Source organism: Mobula birostris, chromosome 3 (genome assembly GCF_030028105.1).
Source record: "Mobula birostris isolate sMobBir1 chromosome 3, sMobBir1.hap1, whole genome shotgun sequence".
In the NCBI taxonomy this organism is placed as follows: Eukaryota; Metazoa; Chordata; class Chondrichthyes; order Myliobatiformes; family Myliobatidae; genus Mobula; species Mobula birostris.
In genome coordinates this window covers 35,200,196-35,216,893 of record NC_092372.1, presented here as the reverse complement: position 1 = coordinate 35,216,893, position 16,698 = coordinate 35,200,196, and the positions used below count along the sequence as shown (strand labels likewise).

Here is a 16,698-nt window from a genome sequence, read left to right as displayed (position 1 = left end):
TTCCTAACTTTGGAACAAAAGCAAAAAAATGCTGGAAAAACTAGGCCAGTCAGCCAGCATCTGTGGAAAGAGAAATAGTTGGGCTACAACACTTAGTCAGAACTCATCCAGAATTTGCAGATGCAAACATTGGCTATTCCTCTTTCCACTATTCAGCCAGACCTGTTGAGTTTTTCCAGCATTTTCCGTTTGCCTCAGATTTCCAGTACCTATAGCTTTTTTTCCTTGGATTTTCAGTTACTGTTGATTTCACAATCTCTCCAGTAACTATGATGATAATAATTGTTACTGTTATGCTTTTATCTCTGATCACTCAGTGGGTTTAAAACAAGAAGCTAAGTTTTATTCATCTGTCCAGAGACATTGATTTTTAGTGCTGTTGAGTGCAGAAAATAACCCAAAGCATTTTGCCCAAGCAGTAGCTAATCAGATGGGCTGTCAGAAATAGATTACCGCTATGACCTAAGAGTTATCAATGTCCTACACTGTGCAACAGACATATCTTTGGAATGAAGTATTCAAATGATCATTTCAGATGATTGGAAATAAAAATAAAGGTTCTTAAGTATTGCAAGGTACATGGAGATATTCATTCTTAGCTATGTTTTTCTATTTTAAATTGAGCAACTGTGATTGACTATAAAGCTTATTTTGGATAACTTAAAGACTACAGGATGAAAAATACTGCTCCTTAACCAGCGTATGATAAAAACAGGCCAACAATTGTCACTTCAGTATCACAGAAAGAACCCTTGGTCTATTAAAATAATACATACGGTGCCCTTCACATCAACAATCTTAACAAGGCCCTTAACAGGCAAGATTATAACAATACAGTGAGCAAATCAAAACATGATCTTCTCAAGAAGCCTCAAAAATCTACCAAAAGGAAGCTGAATATGGATTTAATGTTTCAAACTTTGAGTTTGCTTAAGTGATTCCCAACAAATCAGCTTAATAACGCTATAGTTGGAAAACACCTTTTTCAAACAACCTGGCACAATAAATAATGCATTTCTAACAAATTACACTACTAGTAATCTTTTATAAGTAACCTGCTGTATGCATTTTCCTAATAAGTACTTACTTATTGTTGAGAAAATGTTGAAGGCATATATTGCTTGGCGTTTCTGGTATTCGCAATTGTCTACTATCCTGGCTGATTATCTGCCTCTGCTCAAAGGTTCTATTCTTTGGTAAATAATTGTTAACCATTAATGAAACCTGTTAATTTGGAAAGTAACAACATTAGCCTTTCTAGATCTTTCTGTCTCTATCTCTGGAGACAGCTTTTCTACTGATGTTTACTATAAGCCTACTGACTCTCACAGCTATCTGGACTATTCCTCTTCTCACCCTGTCTTTTGCAAAAATGCCATCCCCTTCTCGCAATTCCTCCGTCTACGCCACATCTGCTCTCAGGATGAGGCTTTTCATTCCAGGACGAGGGAGATGTCCTCCTTTTTTAAAGAAAGGGGCTTCCCTTCCTCCACCATCAACTCTGCTCTCAAACGCATCTCCCCCATTTCACGCACATCTGCTCTCACTCCATCCTCCCACCACCCCACTAGGAATAGGGTTCCCCTGGTCCTCTCCTACCACCCCACCAGCCTCTGGGTCCAACATATTATTCTCCGTAAATTCCGCCACCTCCAATGGGATCCCACCGCTAAGCATATCTTTCCCTTCCCCCCCTCGGCTTTCTGCAGGGATCGCTTCCTACGCGACTCCCCTGTCCATTCGTCCCCCCAATCCCTTCCCACTGATCTCCCTCCTGGCACTTATCCTTGTAAGCGGAACAAGTGCTACACATGCCCTTACACTTCCTCCCTTACCACCATTCAGGGCCCCAGACAGTCCTTCCAGGTGAGGCGACACTTCACCTGTGAGTCGGCTGGGGTGATATACTGCGTCCGGTGCTCCCGATGGGGCCTTCTATATATTGGCGAGACCCGATGCAGACTGGGAGATCGTCTTGCTTGAACACCTATGCTCTGTCCGCCAGAGAAAGCAGGATCTCCCAGTGGCCACACATTTTAATTCCACATCCCATTCCCATTATGATATGTCTATTCACAGCCTCCTCTACTGTAAAGATGAAGCCACACTCAGGTTGGAGGAACAACACCTTATATTCCGTCTGGGTAGCCTCCAACCTGATGGCATGAACATTGACTTCTCTAACTTCCGCTAATGCCCCACCTCCCCCTCGTACCCCATCCGTTAATTATTTATATACACACATTCTTTCTCTCTCTCTGCTTTTTCTCCCTCTGTCCCTCTGACTATACCTCTTGCCCATCCTCTGGGTTTTTTCCCCCCCCTCCCCCTTGTCTTTCTCCCCGGACCTCCTGTCCCATGATCCTCTCGTATCCCCTTTGCCAATCACCTGTCCAGCTCTTGGCTCCATCCCCCCCCCCACCCCCCGTCTTCTCCTATCATTTTGGATCTCCCCTTCCCCCTCCCACTTTCAAATCCCTTACTCACTCTTCCTTCAGCTCGTCCTGTCGAAGGGTCTCGGCCTGAAACGTCGACTGTATCTCTTCCTAGAGAATGCTGCCTGGCCTGCTGCGTTCACCAGCAACTTTGATGTGTGTTGGTTGTAACAACATTAGCAAAAGGTTTAAAGTTTAAACCCAAACATCCGAGTCCATAGTTGCATAAGCCTACCAGGTAGCTCAAGGCAGAGAGCTCCTGTGGTTGAGGCACAAGCTAATGTTTGGTAATAAGTTCTCCTTATTTCAAGGAATCCTACATTTTAACATCCAGGCACACTTTGCTGGTCAGTTTAACTTTGGTTAGATGGCTGGGGTGGGGTTGGGTTGGGTTTGGGGCGGGGGGGAAGGTTACACTTATTTGCTTGGGCTTAATTTTTTAAAATAATTTTATTCATTCTTGGAATGTGGCCATTGTTTTCTTTACCAGGATTTTATTGTCCATCCCCCACCACCATCAAGGACACCTTCAAAATGCGGTGCTTTGAGAAAGTGGCAGCCATCATTAAGGACCCTCACCATCTGGGACATGCCCTCTTCTCACCCCTACCTTCAGGGAGGAGGGACAGGAGCCTGAAGGTGCACACTCAACATTTTAGAAGCTGCCTCTTTTTCTCCGCCATCAGATTTATGAAGGATCCATGAATACAACCTCACTATTCCTCCTTTGAACAATTCATTTTATTTTTATTGTAACATATAATAATTGTTTTATATCTTGCACTGTACTGTTGCCACAAATTAACAAATTTAACAACATACTGTCTTTCAGTGATAACAAACCCGAATCCATCTCTGATGCTGGCGGACCTGAAATAATAGAGAACAGCCTGGACAAAGATGGGAGATTTCTTACCCTGAGTAGCATTAGTGAATCATACCATAGAACACTACAGCTAGTTCCATTGACCCGCACCCAGTCCATAACCCTTCAGACCTCTCCCATCCATGTACCTATCCAATTTATTCTTAAAACTTAAGAGTGAGCCTGCATTTACCATGTCAGATGGCAGCTCGTTCCACACTCCCACCACTCCCTGAGTGAAGAATTTCCCCTAATGTTCCCCCAAACCTTTCCCCTTTCACCCTAAAGCCATGTCCTCTCGTGTTTATCTCTCCTAATCTAAGTGGAAAGAGCCTACTCGCATTTACTCTGTCTATAATTTTGAATCAGATGAGTGTTTTATAGCAATCTGGTGGTTTCAAGGCTATTGTCACTGATAACAGCTTTTCATTAGACCATAAAATATAGGAGCAGAATTAGGCCATTCAGCACATTGAGTTTGCACCATTCCATCATGGCTGACCCCAGATCCCACTCAACTCCATACACCTGCCTTCTTGCCATAACCTTTGATGTTGTGATCAATCAGGAAACGATTAACTTTTGCTTTGAATATACCTATGGACCTGGCCTCCACCGTAGTCTGTGGCACTCCACAGATTTACTACTCTGGCTAAAAAAATTCCTCCTTACCCCTGTTCTAAAAGGTCACCCCTCAATTTTGAGGCTGTGCCCTCTAGATCTGGATACGCCCACCATAGTAAACATCCTCTCCACATCCACCCTATCTAGTCCTTTCAACATTTGGTAGGTTTCAATGAGATCCATCCACATTCTTCTAAATTCCAGTGAGTAAAGGCCTAAAGCTGCCAAACACTCCTCATATGTTAACCCCTTCATTCCCAGAATTATCCTCGTGAACCTCCTCCGGATGCTCTCCAATGATAGCACATCCCTTCTGAGATATGGGGCCCAAAACTGTTAAAAATACTCCAAGTGCAGCCTGACTAGTGTCTTAGAAAGGCTCAGCATTATCTCCTTGATTTTATATTCTATTTCCCTTGAAATAAATGCCAACATTGCATTTGCCTTCTTTACCACAGACTCAACCTGCAAATTAACCTTCTAGGAGTTTTGTATGAGGACTCCCAAGTCCCTCTGCACTTCTGATGTTTGAACCTTCTCTCCATTTAGATAATAGTCCGCACTATTGTTCCTTTTACCAAAATGCATTATCACACATTTTCCAATGCTGTATTCCATCTGCCACTTTTTTGCCCACTCTTCCAATTTGTCTAAGTCCTGCTGCAATCGCATTGCTTCCTCAGCACTACCTACCCCTCCACCTATCTTCATATCATCTGCAAACTTTGCACAAAGCCATCAATTCCATTATCTAAATCATTGACAAACAATGTGAAAAGTAGCGATCCCAATACTGCCCCATGAGGAACACCACTAGTCACTGGCAGCCAACCAGAAAAGGCCCCTTTTATTCCTACTCACTGCCTCCTGCATGTCAACCATTCTGCTATCTGTGTCAGTATCTTCCTATAATGCCATAGGATTTTAACTTGTTAAGCAGCTTCATGTGTGGCACCTTATCAAATGCCTTCTGAAAACCCAAGTAAATGACATCCACTGCCCAAAATGCTTGTCACTTCCTCAAAGAACTCTAACAGATTTGTCAGGCAAGATTTCCCTTTGCAGAAACTACGGTGAGTTTGACTTATTTTATCATCAGTCTCCAAGTACCCCGAAACTTCAGCCTTAATAATAGAATCCAACATTTTCCCAACCACTGAGGTTCAGCTAGCTGGCTTATGCCTTCCTCCACAACAGCACAATAGACATTTACCATGCTTTAAAGAAGAGTATTTCTTGGGAATATCCTACTGGATTTATTAGTGCCTATAACTTTGGACTTCTACACACCTTTCCTTACCTAAAGCAGGATATGACTACCTTGAAGTCAATCCACAGAAAGGCTACATTGGAATGTTCTATTCTAGTGTGATCTTATCTATAAAATTCAAATGCAAAAGCCCAGGCTCTCTTTTTCCTGGGGCAAAGATGACTTTGAGGAGATCTTATAGAAATGTACAAAATACTGACTGACTTAGATAGGAGAAATAATAAAGAAATGTTCAAGTTAGTGGATTATACAAATTTCAAGGGAATAGGTTTTAATGCTTTTGCAAAAGATACTAAGAGAATGTGAGGAGACTTTCTTACACAACAATTGAGATCTGGAATTCATAACCTTAAAGAATCATGTAAAAAGAATTGCACCCCAACAAAAAAAAACATGGGTAGGCACTTGATAGAAAATAATTTGTAGGCTGGGTCGAAAGAGCGGGGGAATGGGAATGGGAATGGTACCTCTGCTGGGAGCTGGGTGCACTCAATAGATCATAAGGTCTCCCCCAACATTTTATAATTCAACACTCAGTGGCCATTTATTGGGTCCCTCCTGTACCTAATAAAGTGGCCACTGAGTGTATGTTCATGGCTTTCTGCTGCTGTAACCCATCCACTTCAATGTTCAATGTGTTGTGCCTTCAGAAATGCTCTTCTGCACATCACTGTTGTAACATGTGGTTATTTGAGTTGCTGGCACAGTTCTGTCAGCTTGAATCAGTCAGGCCATTCTCCTCTGACTTCTTGCATTAACAAGGCATTCTTGGCCACAGAACTACTGCTCAATATACGCTTTTTGTTTTTCCTCCCCATTCTCTGTAAAATATAGAGACTGTTGTGCATGAAAATCCCAGAAGATCAGCAGTATCTGAGATAGTCAAACCACACTGTCTGGCACCTACAATCAAAGTCACTTGGATCACATTTCTTCCCCATTCTTACGTTTGGTCTGAACAACAACTGAACCTCTTAGATTCACAGAGTCATAGTAAACTATAGCACAGGTACAATACATCTGGTCTGTGCTGAAGTATTTAAACTGCGTAGCTCTATTGACCTGCACCCAGACCATAGCCCTCCATACCCCTCCCATCACTGTATCTATCCAAACTCCTCTTAAATGTTGAAATTGAAATTGCATCCACCACTTGTACGGGCAGCTCATTCTGCACTCTCATCACCCTCTGAGCGATAAGTTTCCCCTTAAACATTTCACCTTTCACCCTTAACACATGTATACCTCTATCAAATCTCCCATCAATCTTCTACATTCTAACCTATTCAATCTTTCCTTATAACTCAGGTCCACTTGTCCTGCCAACATCCTGATAAATTTTCTCTGTACTCCCTAAATTTTAATTACATCTTTCCTGTATGTAGGTGACCAACACTGCACACAATACTCCAAATTAGGCCTCACCAATGTCTTATACAACTTCAACATAACATCCGATCTCCTGTCCAGAATACTTTGATCTATGAAGGCCAAGGTGCCAAAAGCTTTCTTTATGAACCTATCTGCCTATGACACCACTTTCAATGGTTTATTCACAGATCCTTTTGTTCGACCATACTCCTCAGTACTCTACTGCTCACTGTGTGAGACCTACCCTGGCTGGTCCACCCAAAGTTCAACATCTCAGACTTGCCTGTTTTAAATTCCTTCTGCAATTTTTCAGCCCATTTTTCCAGCAGGTCCTGATTCTGCTGCAAGCTCTGATAGTCTTCCCCACTGTCCACTACACCCCCAATCTTGGTGTCATCCGTAAATTTGCTGATCCAGTTAAGCACATTATCATCCAGATTGATGATATAGATGACAAGCACCAACGGACCCAGCACCAATCCCTGTGGTGCACCACTAATCCCAGGCTTACAGTCAAAGTGGCAACCGTCTACTACCACTCTCTAGCTTCTTCCACAAAGCCAATGTCTAATCCAATTTACTAATTCATTTTGAATGCCAAGCGACTGAACCTTCTTGACCAACCTCCAAAGGACTTTGCTAAAGTCCATGCAGACAATATCCACTGCCATGTCTTCTTTAACTTTCCTGGTAACTTCCTTGAAAATCTCTATAAGATTGGTTAGACATGATGTACCATGCACAAAGCTATGCTGACTATCTCTAATCAGTCCCTGTCTATCCAAATACTCATATATATGGTCCCTTAGAATACTTTCCAATAACTTTCTCACTACTGATGTCAGCTCACCAGCCTATAATTTACTGGTTTATTCTTAGAGCCTTTCGTAAACAGCAGAACAGCATTAGTTATCCTTCAATCCTCTGGCACCTCACCTTGCTAAGTTTGAATACTTTGCACTTTGGCCCCAGGGAAATGCAGTCTTATCCAGCTGTACCTGTGTATGGCTTGAATGATAATACAACTTGATTTGATTTGATTTGCTGCCAAGGATGATTTAAATATCTCTGTAGGGTCCTGCAATTTCTGCACTTGCCTCCCCCAGGGTCTGAGGGGACATCTTGTCAGGCCCTGGAGATTTGCTACCCTAATTTGCCTCAAGGCAGCAATCACCTCCTCCTCTGTAATCTGTATAGGGTCCATGATCTCACTGCGGCTTTGCCTCACTTCTATAGACTCTGTGTCCATCTCCCAAGCAAAAAAAAAAATCCATTTAAGAAGTCCTCAAGACTCTTTCACCTTGTCTACTAAAGCAACCTCATGCCTTCTTTCAGCTCTCCTGATTCCCTTCTTAAGTGCTCTCTTGCATTTCTTGTACTCCTCAAGTACCTCATTTGTTCCCATCTGCCTACAGATGCTATGCACCTCTTTCTTTTTCTTAACCAGGGCCTCAATAGCTCCTGAATACCAAGATTCCCCAAACCTGTTCTCCTTGCCTTTTATTCTGACAGGCACATACAAGCATTATACTCTCAAAATTTCACTTTTGAAGGTTTCCCACTTACCAAGTACACCTTTGCCAGAAAACAGCCTGTCCCAACCTACACTTCCCAGATTCTTTCTAATACTATCAAATTTACCTTTATCCAATGCAGAATCTCGACCTGAGGACCAGACCTATCCTTTTCCATAATTACATTGAAACTAATGACATTATGATCACTAGATGCAAAGTGTTCCCCTAAATAAACTTCTGTCACCTGCCCTGTCTCATTCCTTAATAAGAGATCAAGTACTACACACACTCTTGTTTGGACTTCTATGTACTGATTAAGGAAACTTTCCTGAATACATTCGACAAACTCTATCCCATTCAGCCCTTTTACAGTATGGGAGTCCCAGTCAATATGCACCCTCCTTATTCTTTAGTTGCACCCATAAAGCCTCACGAGACAAATGTTCCTGTCTGTCCTGACTGAGCATGCTGTGACATTTCCCCTGATGAGTAAAGCCACCCATCCCCCTTTAATCCCTCCTACTCAATCACATCCAGAACACAAAGCTGCCAGGCCTGCCCCTCCTGCAACCAAGTCTCACTAATGGCTATACTACTATATTTCCATATGTTGATCCATGTCCTGAGCTTATGTGTCATTCCTACAATACTTCTTGCATTGAAATATACACAACCCAGAACATTAGCCCCACCATGCTCCACGTTTTGATTCCTGACTTTGTCTGAGGTCTTAACAACATGTCTCCACAATCTGTTCTGGCACTCTAGTTCCCACTCCCCTTGCATCTCTAATTTAACACTCCCTCAACCCCGTGCAGTACTAGCAAACCTTCCCTCTAGTTTAGCTGCAAAACAACTCTTCTGTACAGGTCCCACCTTCGCTGGAAGAGAGCCCAATGATGCAAAAATCTGAAGCCCTCCCCCCTACACCAACTCTTTAGCCACGTGTTAAACTGTATGAGCTTCCTATTTCTGGCTCCACTGGCACGTGGCATAAGTAGCAATCCTGAAATCAGAACTCTGGATGACCTGTCCTTTAGCTTAGCATCTAACTCCCTGAACTCACTCTGGGAAGTCGATCCGAGATGTCTGGCAGCCGGGGGGCAACATACTATCTGCAAATCATATTCTTGTCCACAGGATCTCCTTTCTGTTCCCCTAACTAATATATCCACTATCACCACAGCTTGCCTCTTCTCTCCACTTCCTCTTGAGTCACTCAGTGCCAGAGACCTGACCGCTATGACTTCCCTGTGCTGGGTCATTCCCACTAACAGTATCCAAAGTGGTATACCTGTTGATGAGGGGATGGCCACAGGGATACTCTGCAGTGGCTGTTTAATCCCTTTCACCCTCTTGACTGTCACCCAGTTCCCTGTCATGCACCTTGGGTCTAACTGCCTCTCTATAGGTCCTGTCTGTCATCTCCTCAGCTATGGAGTTCATCCAGTTCCAGCTCCAGCTCCTTGACATGGAGTGTTAGAAACTGGATGATGATGATGATCTTCTTCTTCTTCTTCTTCTTCTTCTTCTTCTCCTTCTTCTTCTTCTTCTTCTTCTTCTGAGTTTTAATGCCGGTTAGCAGTCCAACATAAAGGTGCATTATCACCACCAGCTAGGTGGGAATGTGGTTTAGAGAATTGGAAAAAAAAACCCTTGCTACTTCTCTTTTCAAATGAATGCTAAATTACCTCAAAAAGCCTCATTGATTGTAAATAATGAAAGACAAAACTGTGAATTAAAGTCACTCCCATATCTTAACAAATTTTTAAATGAATCCCTCCTAAGATTGTAATGATGCCTGCATTTGATTTCTTTGAATGCTATACACTTCGTACTATAATAGTACATGTTCAACTGTTTCATAATGATGACAAAACCTACACCACCTAGAACGATACTTTCTAACAAGGAATAATTATGCTGAGTATGCCCAATTCTCATTTGTGTCCAAACAATTCCTTCCCTTCTTGTTTTACCCCCTTCTCCCGTAAACCCAATAGTTATATGTACTCTGTAAAGGGGTCTCCCCTCATGCCCTTTATGCCACAAGTTTTGCCATAACCCCCTAATTCTTAACCCTATCAACCTCTTAGCTTCTGATTTGCTAAGTGGAAGGTCTATATCCATAGCTGAACTTTTAACAGCATTTTAGCTAGACAATCAACTGGCTAATTCCCCTCAACATCTCTATGTGCAGGGACCCATAAGAAAAACATGTAAACCAATACTTTGTATATGAAATAATGTTCGATACGCTTTCGATGGGAAATCTGACCTGTTTTAAGATTCTTCAACATTGAAAAGGAATCTGAACAAATTTCAACTTTACATGGACACATTTCCTCCACCCATGTAAGCCTAAAATGATGGCAAACCACTTCTGTTGTATATACTAATAAATGGTTAGTAAGTCATTTCTTTATTATTACCTGTAATTCAGGCACAAAACAGCCACATCAACATTCCCAGTTAAATTATCTTTTGATTCATCTGTAAAAATGGTTAACATATCATAATAATTTTCCTTAATATAACAATGAACCAACAGATACTCAGGTATAACAGAATCCTTAGACTTTATTAAATCGTGTAATCTAAAGTCAACATCATTGGAAAAAACAAGCTGGGGTTACTGAGAAAGCTACAGTAGGATATATTGCATAATCCAACAAACCCATATTCTAGCATGATAAGAACCCAGCCACCCTAAACTAAAAACACTCTTCTTGTAATGCTCCCAACAGTCCTCCAATACACCTTTAACAGGATGATCATTTCTTTACCCCGTCAAATTAATCCAGTACGTTAACATCAACTTCAACCTCTGCAAATTTTGACCAGTAAAGCCGAAAAAGGGACAACCTTATTGCACAACACTCTCTTAAAGCCTGTGCCTGTATCCAAACATTTTAAATTCGAAAATGAAGCTGAACCATAAGCCACACAGCTATAATCAAAAACAGATCTAATTAAACAAAAATAAAATGGTGTAAGATTTTTGTGTAGCACCCAAAGTATACCCCCACTGACACCTGATTTATCAATTATTTTACTGATATGGTGCTTCTTATCCATCCACAGTGAGCACGTGGCCAAGTGGTTAAGGCATTGGACTAGCGACCTGAAGGTCGTGAGTTCGAGCCCCAGCTGAGGGAACGTGGTGTGTCCTTCAGCAAGGCACTTAATCACACATTGCTCTGCGATGACACTGGTGCCAAGCTGTATGGGTCCTAATGCCCTTCCCTTGGACAATGTTGGTGTCGTGGAGAGGGGAGTCTTGCAGCATGGGCAACTGCTTGTCTTCCATACAACCTTGCCCAGGCCTGCGCCCTGGAGAGTGAAGACTTTCCAGGCGCAGATCCATGGTCTCGTGAGACTAACGGATGCCTTTATTTATTCATATCCATCCACATACCTAAAAATCTTACCACCGACACTTCTTCAAGAATTTGACCATATAATTTCGAATCAAGTACAGGTCTCTTAACCCTCTTTGTAAAACACATAACTTGAGTTTTAGCTACTGAATGCTATTATTCATAAAATATCATACGCATCTTCAATATCAAAGAAAATTGCTGTACAAGTTCTTTATTTACCCGTGCTTTTCTAGTATCATCTTCTAGACATAGCTGTGTACATACATCTATTGATGCTTCTGGACACATCTTCAGTCATGTTCCTGGAGTCATTGGGTGTTTCGGGTCTTTCAACATCATACAACCTCCTCCAGGTGACCCAGCTGGGGCTGATCAGACCCCAGCTTGAGTCCAGATGGCTCCCCTCTTTTGAGCCACAGCCATCTTGAGGCCCTCTCTGCCGCATCGGTAGTACTGCGGATGGCTCTCCTCTTCCTCTCTCCCTCGATGCCCAAAATCAAAGTTAAAAGTTCTATGTCTTCCAGACATAGAACTTAATCCAATGTTATTCTACCCTTCTGAAATCCACTCTGATAAAACACTGTATCACCTCTCAATATAATTCAAATGTTCTATTACCATATGTTCCATAAATTTACCTAAATGAGATGTAACTGAAAAAGGCCTACAACTAGGAGGTTTACAAGCTTACCATGATGTTGCAGCGATGAAGTTAGAAAGAGACACTGACTGGGCTCTGAATAGATGCAATATGACCTCTAACTAAGTGCTTTGCCTTATGCAACCTTCCCAGTTGTGTTTAAAGTTCTCCCAGTGTCATGATTGCTGCCCAGTTTTGAGCTGCCTCTGCTGTACTTGTGAGCACTGAAAGAAATATGTTAGCATTATGCTATCAGAACAATTTGATTTTTTTACTAAACTGCCATCTTCAAACCCTCTGTAAATCTCTTTTACAGAGCAACAAGAGACTGCTGATTCTATAATCTGGAGCAACAAACCATCTGCTGGAAGATCTCAGGGTCAAGCTGTATCTCGGGGGGTGGGGGGAGGGGGAAGTGTGATGTATATTCACTGTATGGGGCTGGGGGGCCTCTTGCCAAGCTCAGCTTTTTTACACAGCAGCTGTCAGTTTTAGAGATCAAAGAGTTGTTTCTGAGTAAGTTAAACCCCCGACCAATAATATTTGTTCAGCTCTTGTCATAAGCAACCGTTCTTAATATCATCACAGGCAGTAATCAGGCTGAAGTTAAAAGGACAGTGCTGCAAACAAATAATACTGTCTATAGAGCTCAGACTCCAGGTCCACATCATGGGGCTGGTAGCCCAAGACATGCAGTGAAAGATGATGGGGTTATATTAATTGGCCTGTATCAATCCAGACAACACTGATTAAGTTATTTAGTTCAAGGAAGCTTGTAGACCAGATTGATACCATCACTTAGCACATCAAATTGCTATATCTATCAATAATTGAGAGATTCTTGTACTCATAAACACAGCCTTCACAGAATTAATTGTGGGTGTTTGGGATCTTTGTTACCACGAGCTTTTAGACTACCTGTGTGAAGTCTCCCAAGTGTCAAACGTCAGTATAAACTTAAGAGAGCAGTCAGGCTTGTTAGGAATGGCCAAGGGATGACAAGAATGACAGAAAGACAGGGTGAGTAGAATCCATTCCTCTGCCTTCGATTTCTATGACAGACGATTTGTTGGTATGTCTTTTTAGCTTCAAAGTTCAAAAGTTCAAAGTAAAATTGATTATCAGAGTACATACATGTCACCACAAACAGCCCTGAGATTCTTTTTCCAGAAACACAGAAAACCTACAGCACAATACAGGCCCGTCGGCCCACAAAGTTGTGCCGAACATGTCCCTACCGTAGAAATTACTAGGGTTACCCATAGCCCTCTATTTTTCTAAGCTCCATGTACCTATCCAAAAGTCTCTTAAAAGACCCTATCGTATCCGCCTCCACCACCGTTGCCGGCAGCCCATTCCGCGCACTCATCACTCTCTGAGTAAAAAACTTACCCCTGACATCTCCTCTGTACCTACTCCCCAGCACCTTAAACCTGTGTCCTCTTGTGGCAACCATTTCAGCCCTCGTAAAAAGCCTCTGACTATCCACACAATCAATACCTCTCATCATCTTATACACCTCTATCAGGTCACCTCTCATCCTTCATCGCTCCAAGGAGAAAAGGCCAAGTTCACTCAACCTGTTCTCATAAGGCATGCTCTCCAATCCAATTTTCTGTGGGCATACTTAGCAGATCTATAGACCAATAACTGTAAACAGGATCTGTAAACTGTAAACAGCTGTGAAAATGCAGATATAAATAGCAATAAATAATGAGCATGAAATAACAAGATAAAAGAACACAAATGAGTGTAGCTATCCCCTTTTTCTCAAGAACCTGATGGAAGAGGGTAGTAACTGTTTTTGAACCCGCTGTTGTGAGTCCTGAGGCACCTGTACCTTCTACCTGATGGCAACAGCAAGAAAAGAGCATGGCCTGGGTGGTGAGGATCTTTGATGATGGATGCTGCTTTTCAATGGAAACGTTTCATGTAGATGTGCTCAATGGTTGGGAGGGTTTTACCTGTGATGTAGTGGGCCAAATCCACTACCTTTTGTAGGATTTTCCGCTCAAAGACATTGGTATTCCCATAGCAGGCAGTAATGCAGCCAGTCAGTACACTTTCCACCATGCATCTATAGAAATTTACCAATGCTTTTGATAACGTACAATTCTTCACAGACTCCTGAGGAAGTCGAGGCGCTTTTGTGCTTTCTTCACAATTATATTTATGTGCTGGGCCCAGTACAGGTCTTCTCAGACAGTGACACCCAGGAATTTAAAGTTGTTGACCTCTTCACCTCTGATCCTCCAATGAGTACTGCCTCATGGACCTCTGGCTTGCCTCTCCTGAAGTCTACAATCAGTGCCTTGGTCTTATTGACATTGAGTGAGAGGTTGTTGTTATTACACCACTCGGCCATGTTTTCAATTTCCCTCCTGTATGCTGATTCATCACCACCTTTGATACAGCCACAGCAGTGGTATCGCCAGCAAACTTGTGTGTGGTGTTGGAGCTGTACTTAGACTGTACAGTCACAGGTGTAAAGCAAGTAGCTCCTGTGCTGATAGAAATTGTACCTGTGTTTTGGAAATCATTTAAAATTTGTAGATCTTTTAAAAGATAGAAATCCTCTGAGTTTTAAATGTGCTTTAAGAATTGTATCTAAATTTAAATGTGCATCACTAAAAATAAATAAACTGTGTTTGAACTACTTTGTTAACCGGAAGTATCTCTTTCTTGTTGGGGGGGGCGGGGAGATCCATCACTCAAAAAGTGGGTATTGGCAGCTAAAGTTGTTGTGGAGGATAAACAGGGAAGTGATATTGCTTTGAAGAGTAAGTGGTTACAGTATAACCTTCCTTTAGTGAAGGTACTTGTAGCTTTAGAATCTATATTGGATAGGGCTTCAGATATTCATTTGAGTTCAGAACTTCGTGGACATCAAACCCAATACCATCATGGGTGGACTTATCAACATTTCAGGTTGAATCTTGACACAGTGCTTAAGGCAAGATAATTCCTTCAGCTCCACCCCAACCCCCAACACATGCTGCCCGATTTGCTGAGTTCCTCCAGGTTTTTTTTTTTCGCTTTTTTTTTACATCTTTTCATTGTGACTAGGTACTCTGGATACTGGACAATTCAGTGTAAATGAATAAACAAAATCTTGTATAAATCCTCCACTGCTTCCTCATCCATCTGATTGAAAGCCCTGCTCTTTACAGAGAGCCGGAGGGAACAATGTGGTTAGTGGATATCCTCGCTCTCTACAAAAAAAGTATATTGATTAACTAAGACTGTCGGCATGGTATCTCCTCAAGCTGAGCATTATCTCAGTATTATCTTGGAACCATCATAGAAGCGTTTACAGCAGGTGGCATTCAATATGTTTCTTTAGAAGTTCTGGGAGAGGTACATGCTGAAATTTGTGTTTCTTTTATTTATTGTGTTTCTTGTATTTACTGTAAATGCCTGCAAGAAAACAAATCTTAAGAGTTGTAAATGGAGGTATATACAGAGCCTATAAATAGTATTCACCCTCCCCCTCCCCCAGAAAGTTTTCATATTTTATTGCTTTACAACATTGAATCACAGTGGATTTAATTTGGCTTTTTTTTTGACACTTTTGTGTCAAAGCGAAAACAGACCCCTACAAAGTGATGTCAATCAATTACAAATATAAAACACAAAATAATTGATTGCACAAGTATTCATCCCCTTCAAGTCAATATTTAGTAGATGCACTTTTGGCAGCAATTACAGCCTTGAATCTGCGTGGATGGATCTCTATCAGCTTTGCACAGCTGGACACCTCAATTTTTTCCCATTCTTCTTTACAAAACTGCTCAAGCTCTGTCAGATTGCATGGGAATCGTGAGGGAACGCCCTTTTCTAGTCGAGCCTCAAATTCTTAATTGGATTGAGGTCTGGACTCTGACTTGGCTTTGTTGTTTTTAAGCCATTTCTGTGTAGCTTTGGCTTTATGCTTGGGGTCATTGACTTGCTGAACACAATTCTTCTCCCAAGTTGCAGTTCCCTTGCAGACTATATCAAGTTTTCCTCCAGGATATCCCTATATTTTACTGCATTAATTTTACCATCTACCTTCACAAAGCCTTCCCCACAGCATGATGCAGCCACCACCATGCTTCACAGTAGGAATGGTGTGTTTTTGATGAAGTGCAGTGTTTGGGTTACACTAAACAGAGTGTTTAGTCTGATGGCCAAAATGCTCAATTTTGGTTTCATCAGACCATACAACCTTCTCCAGCTGACTTCAGAGTCTCCCACAGGCCTTCAGGCAAATTCTAGCTGAGATTTCATGTTGAGTTTTTTTTCCCCCCAACAGCAGCTTTCTCTTTGCCACTCTCCCATAAAGCTGTAACTGGTGAAGCACCTGGGCAACAGTTGTATGTACAGTCTCCCATCTCTGCCACTGAAGCAGGTAACCCCTCCAGAATTGCCATATGTCTCTTGGTGGCCTCCCACACTATTTCCCTTCTTGCATACTCAGTTTTTGAGGATGGCCTGCTCACAGCTGTGTCATCTTCTTTCCATTTCTTGACGATTGGCTTAACAGTACTCCAAGGGATATTTAGTGACTTGGAAATTTTCTTCTATCCATCTCCTGACATTACTTTTCAATAA

The 16,698-nt window shown here is 42.0% G+C and overlaps 1 protein-coding gene across 8 annotated transcripts in view; it reads right to left on the bottom strand.

The window, feature by feature from the left end:
• Positions 1–16,698, bottom strand: part of akr1a1a (aldo-keto reductase family 1, member A1a (aldehyde reductase)) — a 96,470-nt gene that overhangs the window by 42,743 nt on the left and 37,029 nt on the right. For 3 of the 8 annotated variants that reach the window (XM_072252457.1, XM_072252464.1, XM_072252456.1), the window contains exon 1: positions 1,088–1,181. The exons of 2 other annotated variants lie outside the window; for them this stretch is intronic. The gene's annotated coding sequence lies outside the window, so the exon portion shown is untranslated. Of the gene's footprint in view, positions 1–1,087; positions 1,182–2,487; positions 2,537–16,698 lie in introns of those variants that run through there. 3 more of the 8 variants (XM_072252462.1, XM_072252458.1, XM_072252459.1) reach the window with 3 other exon arrangements.